Source organism: Camelus dromedarius, chromosome 21 (assembly GCF_036321535.1).
Source record: "Camelus dromedarius isolate mCamDro1 chromosome 21, mCamDro1.pat, whole genome shotgun sequence".
Classification (NCBI taxonomy): domain Eukaryota; kingdom Metazoa; phylum Chordata; class Mammalia; order Artiodactyla; family Camelidae; genus Camelus; species Camelus dromedarius.
This window is the reverse complement of record NC_087456.1, coordinates 21,654,562-21,661,405: the sequence shown is the minus strand read 5'-3', so window position 1 is coordinate 21,661,405 and position 6,844 is coordinate 21,654,562. Positions and strand designations below refer to the sequence as shown.

Below are 6,844 nucleotides of genomic sequence, written 5' to 3'. Positions count from 1 at the left end.
CCAGACGCTCTTGCAGCCGCGGACCGTGCGCGATCCCCGCCCTTTCCCTCCCGGCACACGCCAGTTACCTGGCGATGCACAGCAGGGAAATTGGTGTGCGAGGTGGCTTGGCGAAAGAGATAATAAAAAGCTATAGAAAATAAATTCTTATAGTGATAACTGAAAATCAACTGACCGAGGCCGAAAATACTTATTGCTAAAACACTATTAGTGCTCTCTTTACCGTATTGAAGAAAAAAAAAAAAATACAAGCCTCCAGAAACCACTGGGCCAAGCAGTGGCTCCAAAGGCCATCTGGGGTTCCTTTGTCTTGGCGATGGCTGCACCTCGGTAGAAACTGTCCTGGACCTCAGGTTGAGGGCAGCGGGACTAGTGGGGGCGGTGGTTGGTAAAGAATGCCCAGTGGTTCCCTGCAACTCGCAGCGTTCCTAGGCCTCCTGCTGTGAGGAGGCAGATTAACACCAAGAGGAGGTCCTACCGAAATAAGATAGAAAATATTCAATAAGGTGCAGCGTGGAACAGAAAATTCTGTGCCTTACACACTGTGATACCACTGGACCTGCATCCCACAGTAGAGGTTTTTATGGCCTCCAAAATGCTGAATCATTACATTGTTAACACAGAATCTGTTATGGATTCTAAACCTTTTTTTTTTCTCTCCAAGTTATCATTATTGGTTACTTGGTTTCCTTCCTTTGAGGTCAAGAGTTTAGCAGTCCATTGAGGTTCCCCATTTTGCAGTGTGGCTTTAATCAAAGTATTTCTTAACCCAACTACTAGGTTAACCTAACTTACTAGGTATATGTAAGTGAATTTCTATTTTGGAAACACCATCCATTAAATTATAATAATAAATAGGTTTTACCATTTATAGCCTAGCTTCAGGTACAAGAGCTCATTTTTTCACAGTTATAACTGCAAAACACCCTGACTTACTACTACAAAAGAAAAAAAGAAAGGATCAATACATTGAACTTTCTCTGTCATTCATACCCAGTATGAGTTCATCAGAGCCTTTCCTGGAAACAATTTCTGACATCGAATTGTCCTTATCATCAAATCTACCCTGGGTGGAAATCCAAGCTACAGAAATGCACACAGTACTTCAAAGCTAGAAAACTTCTTGTACCTTTGGACTTTTCATCCACACTGTTGTAAGTGAAAAATCTTAAAATATAAAGATCCTTTGTTTGGAAAGTAATTATTATTCAAACACTCCGTTTTCAACATTTGCTGATTAATAACTTTCTTTTTTTTTTAACTGAGGTACAGTCAGTTACAATGTGTCAATTTCTGGTGTACAGCACAATGTCCCAGTCATGCATATACATACATATATTCATTTTCATATTCTTTTTCATTAAAGGCTATTATAAGGTATTGAATATAGTTCCCTAGGCTATACAGAAGAAATTTGGGGGGGGGGGGTATCTATTCTTATATATAGTGGCTAACATTTGCAAATCTCAAACTCCCAAATTTATCCCTTCCCTTCCCCTTTCCCCCGATAACCATATAAGATTGTTTACTATGTCTGCAAACCTGTTCCTGTTTTGCAGATAAGTTCATTAGTGTCCTCTTTTTTTTTTCTTTTTTTAGATTCCACATATGAGTGATATCATGTGGTATTTTTCTTTCTCTTAACTAGTCTACAATTTGGGTGTGTTGGGAGTTCTGAAATATTTTTCTGCAGGAAAAAAATCATACTCCGCAGCACAACTGGCAGGAAAAGCCTTCAAAAACTCTCACCCTCATAGATCTTTGCCCGGGGAGCTCCCTCTGACCCTTTTTACGCCTCTGTTACCTTTTCTATGCACTTCACCCTCCGGTTCACAAAATTCCTGGTGGGCCCAAGTTTCCTGGTGGGGCCACAGACAGGCCTTTTTCTTTCACATTGCTAACAATGCCTTCTCCTCCTTCTGAGAGTGGCCTGTTCTTCCTCATCCTCACTGAAGCCTCCCCATCTCTGCCCACCTGGCACTTCCCACACACACCTGTCACTGCCTCGCCATGTTATGGGCTTCCTGGAAAGCAGGGAGCATATTTTATTTCTCTTTGTATCTCTCCCCCTTAAATAAATGTATGATTAATTAATTATGAAACTGTCATCTGTGTTCCTCTAAAAGTCAGACTAAGTACATTCTCTCCATCCTAGGCTAGTTACTAAGCTTCTGTGAGGTTGGATTAAGGCAAGAAGCAGTGGGGCTTTTGCTGGCACTAACTGATCCCACTAACTAGGGTAAATGAGAAAGCTTTCTGCCTTGGGAGCATGGCTCGACTGCCCTCCCTTCCACATCTTCCTTGCCCCCCGCCACTCACCCTCCAGTACACCGACCATCCTTCCCTCTGCCTTGGTCTTGATCTCTGCATCCTCATCTCTCTTAATCCAGAAGAGACATCTTTTTAAAACCTATTGTAGAGGGGAGGGCATAGCTCAGTGGTAGAATGCATACTTAGCATGCACAAGGTCCTGGGTTCAATCCTCACTGCCTCTGTTGAAAATAATAATAAAATATAAAAATAAATAAATAAACCTAATTACCTACCACCCACAAAAAAAGTTTAAAAATTTTTTTAATAAAATGAGGGGTATAATATCCATCATCCACAGCTGTGAAGTTTAAATTTAGCAATCACAAAATAGCTCTGATTCATTGATTGATTCATCCATTCATTCAGCAAATATGCATTAAACTCTTACGACAGAAGAAATTTGAAAACAAAATTTAAAACAAACTTTACAACAAATTCCAGCCCGGGATTTTTCTGTTTATCAAAATGCGGCATAAGTTACTGAGAGGAAAGGGGATGTCGTTCACTGCTTTTGAGGAACAGCCTTTCCAACAAGAATCCACATGGCTGTCATACAATTAGACCGCCAAGAAGTTAGTGGAGCCAGTTAGCTGTTGTACAGAACACAACCTCCCACAAGGATGAGACCGAGGTTCCCAGTTTCCTGAATTAACACTTTTGGCTGGAAAATCATCACCCTACCCCTGAACCCCATGACCCAGGACTGACTATAGCCAGATGAGCTCTCTGGCGTCCCTAAAACAGCTTAGAATAACTAAACTGGAAAAATGTCTTTCCTTAGTGTTTGGAAATTCCTCCAATCCAAAAATACCCATCCCCACCACCAAATACCTGTGGTGCTGGTGATTTTGCAATCACCAGGTGATTATTAAACACCAGGGACCATGAAGAAAGTCTTTCAGGTTACTTGAGTTTGCTCTCTGCCTAGCACATGTATACCAAGGCCTCTGCCAGATCTTCTGCCTTTAAGTACATTTTGCAAAGGATGCTCACTGAATTCACACCAGGGCCCTGAAGATCTTACCCACAGGTCCGTGGCCACTGAGGACTGACCTAAGGCTACAGGAGGAAAGCACTTCTCTCAGGCAGAGAGGGGAGGACCTGGGACAGGGCATGTGCCAGATTCAGCAGGCCGACTTGGGGCTCCTGAAAATCATACTGCCTCCAGTAGCCACGTTGATATGAACTTGCTTTGTCTGGCCACAGGCCCAGGAGTGTTTTATGACGAGTTTCACTCCCTGTTGATAAGACTGGGATGATTTTTAAATGTTTGCTCCCGTTGCCCATGGGCCAAATGTTAGAAATCCTGAGTACACTTACTTAATATGAAAGGCATCCCTGAGCTCCCTCTACTGGCTCTGCCTCAGCCAGCTGTGGGACGGCAGTTCTCTTTATATTTCTTCCAAGAAGAGAGCAATTTACAATCCACGAACAAGAGGATGGTGGAGAGGATGTTTAAAAAGTAGCTAGCTGTGGATGGCCTGGCAGGGTCACACCTTCAAGGCAGAAGTCTGGATTGTCTGTGTGGTTCTTGGCGCCGGTGGGGACTGTTCAGCTCAGGAACCCCTTCTAGAACTTTATCTAGGTGAACAGGTGAAACCAAAAGCAAAGGGTCTGGAAATGTCTCAGTTATGCGCCTAAAGGGGTTCAGAGAGAACAAAGCAGTATCTAACCCCCTTTGTTTTCTGTTTCAAGTTGCTAAACAGGAAGAACAAAAAGGGCTTGACTCTCAGGAGAATCAGCCCAGCATGGCAGGGCCTGGAAGCACATCTTTGTCCCAGGGAGGAGGAAACAGCCGTCCATCAAGATGATTTCGGGAGCACAGAAGAGAGTGCCCTGCCTGGACCGGCTGGAGCCCTCGGAGGGCCGTGAGGTGTCGATGAGGCCAGGGGCAGCCAGCAGAAGGCACGTCTTGGCTAACAGAGACCTGGGCTGCCCATCCCCTCTCAGAACTGGTATCACCACACATCAGTCAGTGTGATGCATGTGCTGGCCTCTCACTCAAACTGAAGACAGGCACTGTCTCATCATCTTAGTGGTCCTTGTGTCCGAGGCCCATGAAGATCTGTTGGATGGACAGAAAAAATAAACCATGGGGGAACAAAAATGGATGAAAAAGAATGAGAAGAACAGAGGAAGCAAATGTACCACCCTGGAGGGGTGACATGGTTGCTGTGATGTCGTGGACATACTGGCTCAGAGAGTTTCGTGACTCTCAGGGTCTGCCCAGGTCACTGCCCAGTGACGCTGTCCCTTCACCTGCAGAAGGAAGTGACAGATTGCTGGCTGCCACCCCACAGAAGTGTTCAGCAGTGGGAGTAGGGGTTGTATATCCTGGCATGACTGTTTAAAAGGATATGCTAAAGGAGAGAGATAAATAAGGAAATGTGAAGAGTTAGGCCAATGCTTGCACCAGCCCTCTGTCCTGCATCCAGTAATGTGGCAGGCCAGCCAATATCCTGGACATTTATCTACCTGACATTTATCAAAACTCCACTGTGAGGGGAGGGTACAGCTCAGTGGTAGAGCACATGCTTAGTATGCATGAGGTTCTGGGTTCGATCCTCAGTATCTCTGTTAAATAAATAATAATAATAAATAAATAAACCTAATTAGCCCCCCCAAAAAACTCCACTAGGTGCCAGCATCTTATATGCAAATAGCTCTATTATTCCTTCCAACAGTCCTATGAGGTAGGAACAATATACCCATTTTGCAGACGAAGAAACCAAAAAAAAAAGGCTGACTAACTTGCCAGGTTGTCACAGGGAGTAAGTGGTGGGAAGAGACCAAGGGCATTGAACTCAGAGCCCCTGGTGACTTATGAGGGGCTACAAGAAGCCAGACAAGAGCAGCTGAAATCCTAACTGGTTCCCAAAGAGTTGGGACAGGACTCAAGATGTCTCTGGTGGGAAGTGTCTGTTCCACTCCTCAGAACTGGTAATTACATACCCAGTGGGGGTGGTGGCTCGATGTGGGTGTTGGCTCGAACTGTAGGCTCTGTGAGAGCTTGGTTTTGTCATACGTTGCCTGTGCTAGCAACCAGGGCTGAGCACCGTGCACTGAATACACACAATCAGTTGCTTGCTGTTTGGCCCAGCTGTCTTTTTCGGCTGTGCTCTCTGTAAGAACAAAAAAACAGCCCCCTCCAGGGCTCTTTGATGTCACAAAACCCCAGCTCCATCTCTCAGTATCTGCCTCTATCAGAAGCTCTTTCACTTACAGCCCCCCCCCCCCGGAAACCTCAGCTACATCACCAAGGGGGGGAAAAATACAAGAGATAACAGATCAGCATCTTCATGTGTTAAGTACAGAGTTAATCCAGATTTTATTCCTAAAGCCTGGAGTTTGTGAGACTGCCTGGGATTTGTTACATAAATGATTGATGTTTGTTCTGAAAATAAGCCAGTTCTGAGTTGGTGACCAGGCTGAAGGGACCACCTCAGGGAGTGGCCTGGTTATTGTTCGGGGTTTGCTTTTGACTTCACTTCCTGGATTGAAAGGTGGCTGCTGACCCGACACGTGAGCAGGAAGCGGGCAGGGCTTGCAGCACTGCCTGGTGGTTCACGAAAGAAGAAACGCAGAGAAGTCACAACCTCCATGGTTGGGTTTATGTTGCAACGTGAAAACCCGGAAGCGTATCTTAGAGGAGGCTGATGTGTGAAAGTTGGCAATGAAGTGGAACCTTTACTGTTGGCACCTCAGAGGGAGCCAGCCTTTGTCCTCCTGAGAAGCACCCAGGTCCTAGCAGCTGGTAAAACCACAAACCTTTGGAAAGAGTACCCAAAATGTAATCCTGTCATCAGAATGGGACAGTCAGAAGAGTGTTTACAAGAATGCAATTTGATTTTCTTAAAAAAAAAGTTTGATTTTTCTCTAAAAACTAACAGCCCTCCCTCTGGTTGGACTTCAGTGAGAAGCGTATGGGTCAGAGGTGAAAGGAGATGGAGAAGGCGTGGGTGCTCGGTCCCTCCCCACCCCGGGTCTCAAGGTATTTCCGTGGGTGAGCCAACCTGCCTGTTTAAGCCTCTGGACCTGCTTGATCTTGAAAACCTTCAGGCGGTCTCACAGATGGGCAAGAATTGCCACCTGGATCAGTGCGAACACAAATGCTAGAAAGTACTGCTTACAAGCTAGCCAGGAAAACTTTTTTTAACTGGAAAATTGCTTAAGAAGAGACCACAAAGTTTCAGTAAGGCTATGCCAACTAAGGATAGAAATACTGCAGTGTACTGAAATGGGACATCCTGATGGAGCCACAAGAAGACATTGAAGTCACATCGAAGGCACCCTGAGGTCACAGGCAGGGTGACCCTCATTGGCTCCCAAGGTTTGAGGGACTATAACGGGGCAGAGAAAACAGCCTCCCTGCAGCTCTCTGCTGCCTGCTACACGTTGCTCAACAGGTGAACAAGACTGGAAAAGCAAGACTGGGAGCGGTTCCACCATGCTTATCTGAGGGAATGTCTGAGCGTCATCTGTCTACATAGTTCTTCCCAGTGTCTCATCATTCTGAAAGATTAGACACCTT

The 6,844-nt window shown here is 45.2% G+C and overlaps 1 long non-coding RNA gene across 1 annotated transcript; it reads right to left on the bottom strand.

Moving 5' to 3' along the window:
• Positions 1-2,650: 2,650 nt before the first annotated feature.
• On the bottom strand, positions 2,651-6,604 carry LOC135318795 (uncharacterized). The gene is made up of 2 exons (XR_010377164.1): positions 5,266-6,604; positions 2,651-4,378 (listed from the first exon to the last, which is right to left on the bottom strand). It is a non-coding gene; the product is annotated as an uncharacterized LOC135318795 (long non-coding RNA).
• Positions 6,605-6,844: the final 240 nt, after the last annotated feature.